Genomic DNA, 17,816 nt, shown 5'->3' with positions numbered 1-17,816 from the left:
CCATAAAATCTTGCAGGTTTTGTAGGCGGGCAGAGGAAAACCTTTATGTTTGGGCTTTATTTAAAATCCTTGAGTCATTCTATGACTACTTAAGAACAGGGACAAGTTGTCCTTTTAATGATTAAGTGAAAGGACCATGATGTGGTTTTCAGGGTTTATAGCATTTCCACAGCAGTATTCTGCAACACTGAACACTGCAGTTTGTCTACAGGCAACTTACCTTTGCACAGATAGATACAAAAAGCTGCCTCATTCTTAGAGGCTTCCTGTGACCTTCTCCTTCATGTGGCATGTATCACACCCTCCCCCACCTAAGAGCACTACTGGTGGCCCTGCTATAAGCTGTGCAGATGTTTCTACCCCATTATTGCAGCTTTATATTTGCAAGAGCCTTCCTCGAACAGATGTTCTTTCTGTGTGCATATACCACACTTCCCACTGCAAACACTTTTACAACACAAACAGCAGATTGTCTTGCTTCTGTTGTTCGGATAAGGAGAGAGTAAATGCCTCATTCTAATGATGTGAATTCTCTTCCCACAGTGCTTAATGTCTTCCATTCTTACTGGCCCTGCTCCCTTCAGGTGTTTCATTTCTGTTCCTTGAGCAGAAGGAACTTATCTTAACTCTAAAGGCTCTCCCTAAAAATATCCTCTTCCTGAATTTCCTTTACTGCTTTCACCTTCTTTTAATCCCCTCTGCTGCATCCTCCTTGTTTTGTAGAAGCTACTCTGCCTTCTTCAGCTCTGCTCAATGAGGAGCTAATTCAATGAATTTAAAGGACTGTGTGTTTTCTGGAGTAAGAATTGATATAAATTGGTGAATATAATTCCTACAAGTTGTAGAATAGGAGACAATAATTCAAATATTAAAGAAAGTTGATATTGGCTAGGTATTGCAAAACCAAGAGTTGAGCACACCAATCCCTCTGATGTTTAATCAAAAGCCTAACTTGTAAGCGCCCGCTTTCATGGTGATTATGATTGCTTTCAGAGGACATCTTTGTTCGTGACTATTTCTGATTAAAAATTATCTGTTCCTGTGCTTTTAGCTTCTCCTGTTTTTCATCAGATACTTGTCAGTAATATAGCAGCAATAATAATATACATTTTGTAGCAATTACAAAAAGTAGCATTTGTATTGAATAGTAATACACCATGAAGAAGCAACGGTGTGGAGATTCCTTCTGCCACAGACAGCTTTCTTTGGATGCTTGAGCTGGACTGTTTAGAGGCACCTGAAGTATCCTTATGACAACTTGTACAGCAGAGATATGACAGGATGCTGAGAGCATCTTTTTTGAATCTCTCCCAGCCTCAAAGTCATGGAAAACATCACTCTTGTGCTCTGCAACTTCCTGAAACACAAGCTCTGTCACAGTCAAATTTGGTTTTGTTTCCTTATCATAATTTGCCTTTTAAAAAGTCTTTTTAAATCACCTTACATGCATGCAGCTTTTCAATTGACAATATTGTTCCATTTTTGCTCTCATTGTTTTCCTCTGCATCCTCTCTGCCATAGCTCTCTGTCACATAAGCACCATTCCACTGAAAAATACTCTGTCACCTCCTTGTATTGGTTTCAGTTCTCACATTACTACTTCCCTGTTACTCCTTACCCAGATGGACTAAAAGCTATTTGGCGTGCTCACTTCCAGCTTCATGGATACAGTATTAGATGGCTGGCACCTACTACACAGGCAGTCTTTGAGGGTTTCGCAGCTAAGAGCTGTACTTACCAATGGCAATCATACAGCTTAAAAAGTAGATTAGGTTCCACTGACAGTAAAATCAGACTATGTTCATTTTGAATATAAGAAATAAATTACTGCAGGCTGAAGGCACAGCTCAGAGTTTCATGAAAAGCTCAGTGATACCTTCTTTTGCCTTTCTTAAAGCACTGTAAAATTAATAAATTCCTATTTGTTTGAAAATCACTGATTTCCCTGTCTGGTAGTCTGTGAAACTTTCTACATCTGCTTACAATTACTTTGGAGATGACAATCTTGACACAAATAAATTTTTCTCCTTTTCAGTCTTTTTACTTGTTCACAAATGAAATCTAGCCATTCTTTATAAGTAACTACATACCAGTGAATTAGTAATAACATCTAGCTGTAAAATTCTCTCAATTGGAAATGTTTATAAACCACTTCTACTAACTCTTATTAATACATTACAAATACAATCCACATTACAACCATCTACCTTGAGATTATGGCCCCGAGTTAAGCATTAGCCCTAGTTTAAAAAAAAAGAAATTATTTTGAAAATTGCAGTTGGGAAGAGTGTGTATGAAAACTGAAAAAAAAAAAGATTTCTACTGTCATCCTCTCTGCATCATGCCCATCCATCTCACTGGCATCCACCATGGGCCTGTTCAATTTCCTTTCAAGATGCCCTGTGTGGGCTGCTGCACTGAGGAGCAACACACGAGTGTAGCTCTGAAATTACTGCTCAGCTGGGTCATGGCTTGGGATGGTTCCACTTGTCAATACTACCAAATTACTACTGAGCTAGACCCACAACAGAGACGCTTGAAAGTGAAAATTAATTTTTCAAACAAGAAATACTTGCTATATCCAGGTAAATGCAAAGATATTCCATAAGATAATTATCATTTTACTGTTGGAGTTTAGCTATTATTTTTGAATACTCAGACTTTAGTGCTTGTTATCATGTAAGAGCAAAGGTGTTGAACCTTTTTCTACCCATGAAGAAAAATAAATAATCAGATACTATGAGCCAAATAGTTCACAGTATTTGTATTTAAACAGTAGACATATTTCACTGAAAATAAAGGAAGACTCACCTAACTAAAAGAGAACCTGGAGTTACTGAGATGTCAGTGATGTTGCCAACATTACCAACGTTTCTATCTTCTTCAGGAAATTATGCTGTAATGGAAGTATGAGAGGGAAAGTGCACTCGCACATTTTCTCAAAAATCTCACATTTTCTCAGCCAGTGTTTCTTCTCAGCCGTTCTCATCCACAATGTCAGTTCTGTCAGGCCAGAAGAGAATGAGCCTCATCTTTTCTGTGTAGTGTGCTTCTTCTCCTACCCCAGATTTGCCAGCTCCAGTTTCACTATGAGATGAATGTTCTTCAATTTTTCAGGAGGACAGCAGATAAATCTTCATTTACTGTCTGCAACACCCACATAAAACTGAAGAAAATTATTTATATTATGTGGAATGAGACTTTATTTACCCAATTAAGTAAAAAACAAAACAAACTCCTCCAAAATCCAAGAGCAGGACCTAATAAATATCTAATATAAAGACTCTACTAATATCAAGAACTTCAGTTTGCTGAAATACTGTAATGGGATTAATGAATTGGAAATATTTTTTCGTTGTAGATTGCATAGGGCATTAAGAAATGGAAGTCCTGAATTGACACCATGAGTTGTCAGAAATCACATATACTACCTGAACACAATACAGCTGTTGAACTATTTGTGCAGAGAGAGCATTGTATTTCCAGTGCCTGTGTATTTAATTTGCTTACTAATTTAGTAGAATTTAGACTTCAGGGATGGAACAGGTATGGAACTACCCAGTTTAGGGAATTGTTTTGTCTGGATACAGTGGGAGGGTTGAGATTTTTCTTTTCCTTTTCTTTTTTCTTTTAAGAGAGGAGGATGTGGAGTGCAGAAATTCTATAAAAGCAGAAATTCTACAAAATTCATTAGCCATAGTAAAATTAAATTAGTGCTCTCCACGTCACCAAGTTTTTATCCATGAATCTTTGTACAACAGTGCCTTGTGACTCTTCTCCTCTCATGTGTATTATTTCTGCCTTTGGACTGCTGTTTGGTGCCTTTTAGAATGCCCATGGTTGAGCCATTAAATGAGTATGATCCCTGCAACAAAAAATTGGGGTGATTTTTATTCCATGTCTCCTCACAGCTGCATGAAATGCTTCTTCTATAGCCCTCTGCTAAAACAGGAGACCAAATTCTCCGATGTCTCCTATTCCATTTAGTTGTTTAGATCTGAAAAGTCTCCAGTCCTTGCCTACAGTCAGGGAATTCAGAGCACAGCTGAAGAGTGAAACTGCTGGCATAGCCCTGAAGCACATTTTTTGAGCAATGCAGTTGTTGTGGATGTCAATTACAGGGGTCCAAATGTGCCACAGAGCAGAAATCACAACTATGGCTCAACAGAGCATGGGGACATCTGGTTCCTGCCCTGTTTTTCCCAGCATCAGAGACTGGGTGAAATTTAAGGATATTTTAGGAGGCCAGACCAATCTGGCAGTTCCCCTCATGCCTTCCAGTTCTCTGAGATGTCTGGCATCTCCACTGCTCTCTGTGCTGCAGAACTGAAGCTTCAAGGACTTTCCCCAATAAATTGCAGGAGGATCTTTGTATCCTCCTTGATACATGGGAGAACTGTGAGAAGATTTTGGAGGATTTCAATAATTTCATGGTTTAACTTCATTCTTTCAAGCAACATGGGTGGACTACAACACCACATGAAGACAACATCTGAGCCCCAGCTTATAGCCAACATTGAAGCAGCTTGTCCAGTTAGAAGCTCTGCAAGACTTCGAAGCTAGATATTTTGTAGGTGACTGGGAGACAATTGGGAACCATCTTGAGTCAGACCTTGCAATTAACTCTGCAGGGCAGAGGCACTCCCAAGTTATTTCACTCATATTCACCTGCAAAGGCAGCCAATAGATATTTTCTCAATCAAAGTGGTTTTATTTTAATCTGAAAGGCTTTCCATTAAAAAAAGTCCTTTGGATTCCTTTTCTACTGATTGAATAAAAAACTAAGGGAAAATTAAGTTTTCAAGAAGCTGAGTTAGAAAATCTAATCCTGTTCCAGACTAGCAACAGTTGAGTGCCTAAAGGCAGTCTCACAACACGCCATCTGATTAACTTAGAACCAATCTGGACAGCTTTCAGAGAATACACAACAAATTATTCTCAACCATGGGAACAGACAAGCAGAGAGCATGCTTACAAGGAAGATCAGAACGGAAAAAATTAATTGAAGAATCAGTTACTAAAAAATATTTCTCTTTGTAAAATGACTATTAATCAAAGCAAGAAAGAGTTTGTGAAGGGAGAAAACATTAATTTTGACAAATCTCAGCAATTATCACATTAAAATGTTATAAAATTTTATTTATTAATTTATTTTTATTTTAGCTGGGATCAGGTTGGGAAAAACTTCCAAATCTCTTATTTGTCACAGCCAGATCAGGACTGTATGATGCTGAGAAAAATGCAGCAAGGATAACAACAACATTATTTAAATTTCTCTAAAGCAAACTTTTATATCTCTTTCACTAATCTTCTCTGTGTCATTGTGAGGAGTAAAACAGCATCCTGGTATCAAACATCTACATAAACTGACAGGTAGAGAACACGTGCATCCACAAAAATTGTACTATATGATGTAATCACCACACAAGGTTCTTCTTCTAGGGATCTTCTGCTCAACCACTCGCCACTGTTACCAACCATCCCAGAGGTTAGACAAATGCCTCCAAGAAGCAGAGACACCATTACAAACATTTGAGAATAGTTTTCCCTGGAGGCTTTCTTGAGGTAGTTCTTGCAGAGATGACTTTTGAAGTTTTTCTGCAAAAATGAATGGTGTTGGTCCATCCCTACTTCTTGTTGAGAACCACTACTTTCAACACAGTGAGAAACCATCCATGCTAGGTAGCATCCCTGGAATTTATAATCATAATGCTGAAGAACATATTTTAATCCAGACTGCACCAAACCAAGATGGAAGATTGTCCTTCTGTTTCCCAGTGAAATATCCTCTGGTTTTTTTCCCATTTTCAGGCTGCAAAAGCTGTCATAATATCAATAAAATTGGTACATCACTAGAAAGTCACAGTTCACAATCTTTGTTTCATATGTGCAACATGTTGCCCACAAGACTTTCTGATATTGCCTCTTGATACAGTAAATTAAAAACTTAAAACCAAGGCCAACAGAGAGAGCAAACCTGTCCACAAAATGCAAGTTGCTCCTCTGGGGACCACTGTTCTAGAGTACTGTGCAAATATTCTCAACAAATCACAGCTTAAATATCAGTTGTTTGCCAAGTGATTCTCTCAACTCCCTGCTTACGGCCATGAGAAAACATTTTATTTATTAATTATTATTTGTAATTTGGGAAAACAAATGGCTGTATTCCCAGTCAGTCAACTCTCCTATCCACATATGTGCATTCCAGGAGCACAAGCTTTACCTCTGGCTTAGAGAGGTATTTTTTTCCCTGAGATCCTTCATTAAAACATTAGCAGCACATTACAGCTTAGCAGGTGCACAGACCCCATAGCCAAATGTTACTTGTTAACTGTGGTGCAACATTATATGGCCATAAATGTCTAGGTATTAATCACATGTTTTGATTTGTATCCAAAATGTGATTTATGCACTGGATTTCTAAGACTGTATGCGAAACTAACAAGGAAGAGTGAAGGAATTCAGTTCAGTCAGGCAGCTGAATCACTCTCTGCAATGAAGTGGATGTACCTGAGAGCAGGCAGGCCAGTGCTGGGAGAGAAACTGGAATCAACCACAGCAGCAATGGGGAGGAGAAGGGAAACAGAAGCCATCTTTGACAAATTCAACTTCTTTCCCTTGCTAAGGAAAATAATGTAAGAACAGTTCACTGCAGTGTTCCGAGGGTAAGGAAAAGTACAAGTAAACAACCTCCCAAACCCAATTTCCTTCCAAATAAAAGAACAGAACTGTTTCCACAAGAAGGGGAGGTCTTCCGCTATATTCAAAGCAGGGTTAGGCAACAATATAGTAGTCTGTTGTTAGTTATATGCTACTTTATATATGATTCTGAGAGGAATCACTGACTGGCAGAAGGTCTGTAGTCCAGTTGCACTAAGTCTCTCTGCAGTGCCATTTATTCTACTAAAAACACACTGTGCTGCCATGAGGGTCAGCAGTAGAAATGTTGTTGTCACTGCTTATACCACCTGATGAAGTGCTGACCCCTTGACTCTCCTGAGTTTCTTATCTGTGTCAATGAAAACACAGTACAGGTCATGCTTCAAGAACAGCACCCCCCATGGGACATGGATGCATCAAGAAGCGTGCTAAGCAAAGCTGCAGAAAAGACAAAGAGGAAAGCCCATAGAAAGATGGGTTTCTTTCCAAGCAACTGTGGCTTGATGGTTTCCTCTAATTTTAGGAGAAAGTCCCATATTATCTGGCCTGTAGCAAAGCTTAGGAATAGATAAGGACACTCAGATGGATTTTTGCAAAATCTTCCCTTCATCATTCTTTTGAACTTCCTAAATTCATACTTTGGCCTAAGGACAGTATTGAAAAGGTCATTCATGAAACCAAGTCAAAGCACTACTTGCAACCCATCCACACATGCAATATGGTAAAAAACTGAACTCCAAATCAACAGGGAAAAAAAGCATAAGATTCCACCCCAAAAGAAATATCTGAAACACTGTACTTCAAAACATCTGAAACTGGAATAAGTGTATCCAGTTTTTCATGGAGATATCCAAGGACTCACTGAACTGCATTTCACTGCATAAAGACCCTTAAGTTTCCAAGGGATTCACTGTGATGCTCTACTCCTCATCTTTCATTCAGAATCCTATTTACTGGCACTGATTTTACCTTCATCCACCTTTGCAATGATTTGCTGAGCTTTCTGTTATAAGGGAGGAACACTATTGCTGGCCTAAGACATTACCCAGGATAAGGAATAACATATGCAAGATATGGTATATCCTTCATCCTTGACTTCTACCTTCCCCACTCTGACATTCACTCTCTCCCATATTTTCCAAGTCCAGTTAAGCAAATCACAATAATCAATTATGATCAATGAAATTTTTTATCCGTGACCTCCCTTTCATGTGTGTGTTGCATCCTATTAGCTAATGCCACACAATTAATTTCTTCTTGATAATCCTTTTGTGCTCAACAAGTAGTAGTAGTTATGTCCAACCCATCTTTTCAATGTAAACCTTGCTCTAACATGGGAATGAAATCACTACAGATCTATTATTTCTCGGAACAGGATATTTCATTTGCATAAAATATTCTGCACTTGACACAGTGCCAGGAAGAAACACCTAATGTCCATTCTTCACTGCCCTCTTGCTTTGGCCTTAGGAACAGGAGGAATCAGTGTGTTAGTCTCATGCCTATTACTCCTGAGTTCCCCACTTCTTAGTCCCATCTTTGATTTATACTCCCATGACTCTCTGAGAGCCCTGTCAAGTCAGTGACCAAGATAATGGACAAAAAGGAATTTCTTACATGATGTAATTTCACATTAAACAGAATGGTTCACAGGTTGTAATAGAAGGTCAATAGCGGATATTATAACCCCTAAATTGGTTGGAAAAAAAAATGGTTATTTGAATCAAAACCTAAATAAAGTTCCATACAAGTCAAGATAGATGAAGGGAAGTGTCTCCATGCGTGTCAGTGATATGCCTGGTCTAATAACCTCAAAGGAAGGCAGATCCCAACCTTGTTCATTTTCAGAGCAGCAGGACTTACCGGCAGGGAATGGCATTAGCACTGTCTTCAAATGTACAATGTCTCTTTTTACTTTTAAGTTGGATGGCTGTATTCCAAAGTAAAAAAAAATCATCTAAATGTCATTAGTCCAATGGGAATGCAGAAAATGTGCATTTTGGAGACAGATCAACCTGTTAAGCAAGAAAAGGAGACCAAGAAGAAATTAATTAATTGAATGGATTCATGAGTCCCTCATTTGTTATTAATAAAGCACTGAGGAATAAAATGTTGATGAGACACAGTCATTCACCTTGGATCAGTATGCAAAAGGAAAATTCAGTGCACTGTAGATAGTTATCAAGGCCATATGCACAGCTTTTTGTACTGAGTTATGGATGTTATATTAAATGGTAGACTCAACATTGCATGCATATACTTTGCCTAGGGATGAATTTTGCCCTAGGAAAAAAAAGATAAGGCAAATTTTAGAGAAGAAGAGAGCTGATTTAATACAATGTATAGCATGTAGTCACTAATGGACTTTTAGTTATTCCAAAAGATAACTAACCCCATAAAGGGTTTTAAGTAATTCTTAACATTATTTTCATACACTGAAAGACAATCAGTCTCTTAAAACTATTTCTATATTTCTCCATATTACAGAGCTATATGCATCTTAGACGGTTACACAATTACATATACACATTTTCTGCTTTCATGGGTGAAAGTGTCCTGTGGTAATGACAACCACGGTATTGAATTTTCCTATTTAAGAAGTCTAATGCATTTTGCCTCAGCTCTTAGGTCTTCTTTTTTGTTAGGCATGCTTTTCTGTTATTTATATCAGTCTGGCTGTTGATTTTTGTCTCTTATCAAATACTACCAAAATTAATATGATTTTAGCCATTGTAGGTGCAGCCAAGGCCTACTCTTACACAATGGTGTCCATCTGCAAGATCTGCTGCAGTCCACTCTCTGAAGAAAACAGAAGTTATAATTTATTGATTTGCTAAAACTTGCTTAAGTTACTTAAAACTGCCAAGGATTGAAATCCACTCTTGAACATGAGGCCAGGAGCAAGGCTTAAGAAGTGCTTAAACTCATTTTGAGGATATAAAAGTGATTGAAGTGGTTACACAGGATCGGTGCTCGTACTTCATACAGGAGAGGAGCTGACCACGTGTGAGCACTTCAGGAAATCACACCAGGTTCTGATTTCCCCCCAAATTTCAGCAACTACACTAATAATTCTACCAGGCCATCACAGCCATGCTAACGCTCAGTGCTGTTTTGCTTTGTCTAAGTAATTACAGAGGGATAAAACCACTCTAGGTCACGCTAAAAGCTCAAGTCATTAGAAATACCTCCTCACATCTTTAGTGCCGTGAGTATTCAAAAGGAAAAAAAAGCGTCAAGGCAATTTTAGAAAAAGGAAAGAAGGGATAGTTTCATCTAATCCACCTCTAATACAGATTTAAAGAGTGCTCTGCTTTTTGCCTTTACTTGAAACCAGATCTCCCACATATCCCTGAAGATATGCCATGTGCTGTGACTGGTTTAGGACCCAGCCTGCTAGTCTAGAAAAGCACTTTTTTTGTTCACTAAGTGAGCCCAGACTGTATTGAGTTGCAAAAGGTAGAATAAGAAATGGAGCAAGAGGTTTTTTCAGCACAGAAAAAACTCAAAAGCTTCATTGCATCTGTTTACTGCTTTATTTCTGCATTTCTAAATCATTGGCAAATTTAAAGAAGGACCAGCTAGTATTGGAAGAGATCCTGAATAGTCAGCAGTAGTTTAGTAAGATCACTCAGGCCACAAAGCCTTGCCAGAGTTACTCCTCCCTCAGAAATTTCTGAATCTATATTTAAACATCCTTGATCTGGTCACAAAAGATGTGATAGGGCTGACAGCAAGGGAAGAGGGGCAAGGAGGAAATTAGGGTTTCCAACAGAAGGGGGGGTGGAACAGCACTTCTAGAAAATCTGGGCTCTTTGGACATAATTGTCTGGCAATGTGTAGGTATTACTAAAACCCAGGATTATTTCCAACACTACATCATCATATCCACTACTACTGTCTGCCAGAGTGTTAGTAGTAAATCTGAAGAGCCAGGAAAATAAGTGGAGCCTGTCTGCCTGCAATGAGGGTCTGGCCTCTGTGCTGTAGCAGTCAATGCCTTTCTCAGAGAATCAAATTATCTGCTAAATATCTAAAATATTCCTGAGACAATAAATGTGCTTTTCTAAATTTTCTGGGGGTGTAAGGTGGGAGAAGTCTGGGATTTGAAGAGCAGAACATTTACAGGTATAAATGGAAAGTGGAGCACTTCTGGAAGTGAAAGGCTTTGTTGGCATCACTACACTGCCTTCGCCAGCAGCCAGTCCCAACCTGGCAAAAGCACACTTTGTGCTTTCCTTTCTCCTCTGGCATAATAAAACTGCTGTAAGATTTGGGAGAAACTCTTTCCACTTGAGTCTCTCTGAAGCTGAAACACATCAAGTCAAGACTGTAGGAGTGAGAAAACCAATTCACCCCAGTCAACACTAGAAAGAATTGCCTGTAGGAAGGATGCTCAAGAAGAGTATGAAGTGACAGACATATAAAACCTGGTGGGTTTTGGGTAAAGGAGGGAAAGCAAAGCTCAGACTGAAGGCAATCCCACAGGCTTGTGAGCTCAAACAAGAGATACACCAGTTTCCAAAGTGTAGCTGCGAAGCAAACAATTTTTGAATTTTTAACAAGGAGCATTTTGCCATCCAATCAGAAGATCTTTCTTATGTCATAGCACCACCACTGGAAGAGAGACTGGAATAAATTTAACCCAAAGTAAGACTCCTCTAGCCTTTGTTTAGGCTGTTCTATAGGCCAAATGGGGCCTTATTACGTCATCGGTTTTAATCACAATTTTCCATCAATCTCAATGGGAAGTTTTGGTTTAAAACAAATGTAACTCCATTGCCCTTGCATAGTGTAGTTGAAAGTGTAAAGGTACTGAAAAGGACACCAGTTGTCTCGGAAGGAACCACCTGAAACTCTATAACATACCATTAGTAGGTGCTGGTAACTGCAGGGGTCACGTGGGCAGTTCAAGCCACTATCTTCCTAGAACATAGATAATATAAGAGAGGCCTGTCATTGGAATCCATAATGAACTGGTTTTCTCCAGGATAAAGGCAATTTTCTTCATACTAGCTGGCATGGTGTTTGTTTTGCATCTATGATGAAAAAAGAGTTGATAACACAGTAACACTAAAGTGAGCTATAGCTGAGAAGTGCTTACACTGTCAAGGCCTTTTCTGCTGCTCATGCCACCTCACCAGAGAACAGGTGGGAGTGCACAAGAGGTTGAGAGACAGCTCCCCAGCTGATCAAAGGGACACCCCATGCCATATGGCCTTGTGCTCAGCAATAAAAGCTGGGGAAGAAGTTTTCCAGGGCTGCAATTGCTCAGGAACTGCCTGGGTATTGGTCAGCTGGCAGAGAACAACTGTGGGTCAATTTGCATCCTTTGTTTTTCTTGTTTTGCTTTTCTTTGCTTCTTCTGTTTTGTTTTTTTTTGTTTGTTTGTTTGTTTTTTGTTTTTTTTTTTTTTTTAACTTAAACTGTGAACTCACAGTTTAATTAAAAAAAATTTCACACTTGTACTCTTCTGTTCCCAACCTCCATCCCAGGAGGAGGTGATGTGAGGAAGCAGCTGTGTGGGACTGAGTTTCTCACCAGGGTTAACCCACAACATGTGTCTAGGTCTGTCACTGGGCTCACTGGAGCACTCCCAAGGGAGCCTCCTGGGGCAAGGACAAGCCTCTCCCTCTAACAGGCTTGCTCTAAATGCACAGCACTGTTCCCAGCATTCAGAGTAGAACAGTCTTTCACAAGTCCAGGACTTCTCCTTCAGTTTCTAGGCTCAATTTCTTCCCATTCCTTTTTTTCTCTTTGCACACTGATAATCGTACTTAAACAGCTTATCATCCTTATTGATGTTTGTCCTCCTTCACCCAGGAAACTAATTTCTTGAGCTCTATGTGAAGGCCAAGCAAACCAAGCTCTTCTGGCTTCCTCTCATTCCACATGCTTTTCATGCTCCCAACCACCCTAGTAGCCTTCCTCTGAAATCCATATTCACTTTTTTTAAATGAGACACCAGAACTGCATGCAATACTCTGTATGAAGTTATCTGCCTGAATACTCTTATGGAAGCTAGTAAAATTACACATGCAGGAATTTTTACTGCAGTAAAAATCATAGCCATAAAAAGCAGGTCTTTCATATCTTTTCTTAGTATGGCTGATATTTTATATATGAATGATGGCAGACATATGAAAGAAAAAGTAGGTGACTGAAACCTGGAACTACAAGAGAGGTTTTTAATAAGTATTTTTCTTGGTATAATTGCAGTGAATATTAACTAACAGTTATACTTCCTCATAGAAAAAAAATTCAAATAAGACTAAAATAGAACCTTTCCCTGAGAGAATGTTAGTCATAGAACAGAGCAGGATTCTTGGGAATTTTGAATGCCATCAGTGAAGAGATTTGCAGGAAAAGTATGAGATGAATGGCTTGTGGAGAACTACAATTCCATGCCAGTTCCATGCAAGTAAAGCCTAATAAAGCCCTTTTGAGAAGCCTCTATCAACACACCGGAAGCCCCATTTTCAGAGAAAAACACTAACACATCTCATACATGTGTGAACACTTTGTTTAGCCCCTTAACATACCACATTACCACTTACTAGTAAGTAACTGTAAGAATAGGAAAATTTCCTCTCCTTACAAAAATTCTGAAGTTTTTCTTTGAAAATTCAAAAAAACATACGAAGCAAAAAAACAAATCCCACACGAATCACCAAAAAAACCCAACCACAACACAACAAAACAAAAAAAGACCTCTTACCACCTCCACACTCTCCAGTTTCAGTATTCAGCCAAGAAGTGGCTGTGCTGACTCCAGCCCATAGTCTCCCTTGCCATACTGCAGGGTCAATGCAATGCTGCCTACCTTCTCCAAGGAAGTCTCACAGCAACTCCGCAGCAAACATTTCTCTCCAGAGCTGAGCATTGAAGTGTGAGCCTGTCCTCTGAGTCACAGAAGGTGACTATACCCTGATTTCATTCAGTGAGAGCAGGGGCTTAATTAACGTTTCTCACTTCACTGGTGCAGCCTATGAACACCAGATCAGGGGGCTCATGGGGGCGTTGGCATTTCTAAAGTGAAGTTCTGGAGCCAGGAACTTTTCCTAACAAAATCTTCTTGAATTGAAAGAATTCTATACTTTCTGACTCCAAAGTGTGATTTCAGTGAAATGACATATTTCAATGAAAGTATTTTTATTGAAAGGTCTTGCTGCTTATCTTTGATAAGCATGTTGAACCATGGATTGTGCTCCCATATAGAAGAAGCTGAAGGACCCAACATGTTTTTTGCCTACAAGCTGAAAGGAGATCTCCAGCCACATCTTACCCTACTCTCAGTTACTGTCATTCTTTGCCGACATTCTCCAGCAGATTCATGCAAAGCATTGGCTTTAGCAGAAGCCAAGGAAAAGTCTGGAGTCCTGTGTGAGATTTCACTACCTTAACTGAAGATGACTGACCCTTGTTCTAGATTAAGTCCTTTTCTTTTTGCAGGGTTTTCTTCCTCTGCTACCCCTCTTCATGCAGGGCAGCCCTGGATCTCCTCCAGCTGGACAGTTTTCCTGTCTGGTTTGTGCAAGAGGACAGACTATGGCCTTGCCTGCTCCTTTATACATCTGAGACTGCTTTCTTCCCAAGAACAGTTCTGCCTGTCTCTCTCATGAGCTATATAAGCTTGCAGTTTCTCGAAGAAGCCCTGAACACCACAACTGTCTTGATTTTCTGTTTATGGTATTTGTTGCAAATGTTATTCCTAAATCCGCATTTCTTTCTGTAGCCCAGAAATAACTTGATGATAGCACAAGTCCAGTCATTCTTTCCAGTTAAAAACATTTTGGACCTGAACAGTTTCTCTGTAGAAACAGAGACTCTCACAACCTTTTGAGGATGCACTTGATGCCTACTACTAATGCTTAGGGGTTAAGACTTTGTGGCAAACACCTGCCAACTCAGCTCCCAGTGCTACTTGCATAAATATGCTTTTGTTCTTAGAATATGTTATGCCAGGTTTCATAAAAGCACCCGTGTACTGCTATAAAAGATTTAAAAGATATAAATAATAACCTAGGAGCCATTTAAAGTTAGGATCAGCAAATTTCAAGGAAGGGATCAACCAACTTTGGTAATTTAACAACTGTTTAAAATACATTAGCAATATCTGGTTTAATCTTATGGTAATTTATAAGCTATGAGGTTTTGTAAAAAAAGTCACAGTAATACAGGAACACGATAAATTAAGTGCAAGCTTACAAGTGAGTTTTTTAAAGAAAAAGCCTATCCTTCTACAGGGCTGCTAAAGACACATGAGCATGCACATAAACAAACAAATGACCACACAAAAATATGTATATAAGCATTTCAAATAGCTGTATAGGGCTGGTTTGGAAAGGACCAGGTATATTTGATTGGTCCCTTATATTTCTATTCTGTGCAATGCATTTAGGTACTCTGAATTATCTCACAGGCAGTTTTCATGTTTGAAAAAGAATACAGTAAGCTCACAGTATCCCCATTTGAGGAAAACATGTAAGGAACTGATTCATTGTATGCATACCTGGTGTCTTGTTGCATATGTACTTCATTATGTTGTGTCTGGGGGTTCAGCTGGTTTTTTTCAGCTTTTATTACACACTTTACTGCCACTAAGGTAAGGAGGTGAAGTGAGAGCTGTTCACTCTCCTACCTGAACTTGGGCAGAACCAGTTGTCTAGCAAGGTCAAAACCATTTAGCATAGAAAATACAGTATAAGGAATCATTTGAAAACATAGCAAGGTGACCATACACCTGGTGCTCCCCACTGAGGTTGTTTTTCGATACCCCTGTGTCACTTTGAAGCCAAAGCCCTCGTCAGGAAAGCTAATCAAGACATGTCTGTCTGCCCAAGGGGAGAAGAGCTGGCCCTCTGCTCTGGGAAGGAGCGGAGGCTGGGCTGGTAGCTGAGAGGAGTCTCAGGCAGCTCTAACAGTGCCATGCTCTCATGTGCTGCTGGGCAGCTCAGGGCCAGGTGTGCCCCACACGACCCGGGCAAGCCCCTGTGCCCGGGGTCTGCTATCCAGCACAGAGTTTTCTTGGCACCCTCCTGCCAATGGCAGCCAACATGGCACAGATCCACCGGCATGGCTTCTGCTTTGAACGGTGGTTCCATACCTGGGCATTTTCATGGCTGCCCTTCAACAGTTTCCACATAAGAATAAAACTTACTGAGATCTAAATAAACTTACTGAAACTTACATAAAGGTTCATGGAATAAATCATGCTCTTCAGTTTTAAATTCTGTGTTGAAAGTCCTTTCCATTCTTGCAGGGCTTTATTTTACAAATAATGCTGAAGCTAAATCTATTCTTTCAATATAACTGGTGTTTGTGATTTAAGTAGTCAAATAGGATCCTTCGCATCCGGAACCATGAAATCTAGACCTACTTTGACCTACTTCTGCCTAAACCAACAAGGGATAAAACAGGAAAGGTGATGGTCAAAGAATAATTAAAAAATATATATTTATTCTAAGTTCTTTGAAATAGAGAGACTTTCTGCACCCCATTGTCCCAGTCTTGGCTATGGTTGCCAAGTCTTTCCACAACACAAGAGGTTAATTTGCATTCTGTGGATAATAAAAACAGCAAGCAAGGTAATACAAAACTGGCATTATACAAATGGGCTTGGAGAGGAATATCAATATTATTAAAGGACGGACCAGCCTTGCATTATATGCTTTCCATTAAAAAAAATCCTTCACATAATTCTGTTGAGTTCTAGTGCTGTAGCAATATAAAATACCTTTCCCTCACTTTAAAAAAAAAGTCAAAGAGGCAAGACCAAGGCTATGTTATTAACAAAGTCATACAATGTCAATAAGAATAGAAGATAGTAAAGAGAGTAATAAAAGTGCAAAACTCACAGCGCACATTTCACAGCTTTTAAACATACAGATTTTCAAGGGAATATAATATTCCTGAAAAGAAGATAGGCATAGGTTTGTTTTTTGTGGGACTCAAACTGCTGAGAACATCTCAGGATTGAACCCCTGCATTCAGGAAGACATAGAAGAAGTTGTCTGACACAGCTCTGCCAGCCTCCTTCCAACATGACCTAGAAAAAACCATGCAGTTTTTGCTCTGACTCTCTCTGGAGAAGAGTCTGCCAATTGTACCAGACTGCAAGGGGGTTTAATGATGTGGACAAATGGGCCTTTTATTTCTCCTGTGCTCGTCTGGGAAAATTTGGAAACCATACATTGTAGTACCTTTCAGCGTTCCCAAAAACTGAATAGGGAGCTTTCCAAGGTGTACAATAAGTTGCCAGAGGTTCAGCAACAAGACAAAACCTTGCAGCCTGTTATTGATAGTTCACCTGCACATACAAAAGAAATGGTCCTTTATAAATACCTTTGAAAATTCAGGAAAACTGAATATGTTATAGAAGTAAAATTTTTACCAGATGTATTCATAGCCTAAAAAGACTACAAATGTAAGAAAGAGCTTAAATGATTTCATAAAGTACCTCAGGGAGAATAGAGAGATGTTTCCAAAAGAGACTGAACTCCATCCTCCCTTTCCCACATCCACTGTTTTCCGTATTTGCCCGTGTATCATTTGATTGCCCTTCTCACTCCCAAATAATACAAAATATCTTTTCCCAAATTTAGCAGTACAAGTTAGACAAGAAAAAGAGAAAGGCAAAACCCAAAGGAACTCCTGTAACTTCTATAAATAGTCTTTTACAAAAGATAAGAGCTTATGAACTGAAAAGACGATACTGTCTATTCCCAAGCAGTTTTCTGGCCAATACCATTGTACTCGTCATCTTCTCATAGCGGATAGTCCTCCAACCAAATAATTGTTCCAAATACTGTTTTTACAATTTGCAAATTACTTTGTGAATTTTTCTCTCTGTTGTAACAGGAGCTGTGCTTAATCCTCTTTGTAGTTGATAATCACATTTCCCATTAAAGTAATCTTCTCTCATACCCATAGGACAAGCTGGAAAGGAAGATTTCACAAGGGCATGTAGTGATAGGACAAGGGGTAATGGCTTTAAACTGAAAGAGAGAAGGTTTAGATTAGGTATTGGGAAAAAATTCTTTACTATAAGGGTGGTAAGGCACTGGCACATCTTGACCAGAGAGGCTGAAGATACTCCATCCCTGAAAGCGTACAAAGCCAGGCTGGACTGGGCTGTGAACAACCTGATCTCCTGC

This window comes from Zonotrichia leucophrys, chromosome 2 (genome assembly GCF_028769735.1).
Source record: "Zonotrichia leucophrys gambelii isolate GWCS_2022_RI chromosome 2, RI_Zleu_2.0, whole genome shotgun sequence".
NCBI classification, from domain to species: domain Eukaryota; kingdom Metazoa; phylum Chordata; class Aves; order Passeriformes; family Passerellidae; genus Zonotrichia; species Zonotrichia leucophrys.
The sequence above is the reverse complement of the archived record's forward strand: the minus strand, read 5'-3'. Positions refer to the sequence as shown.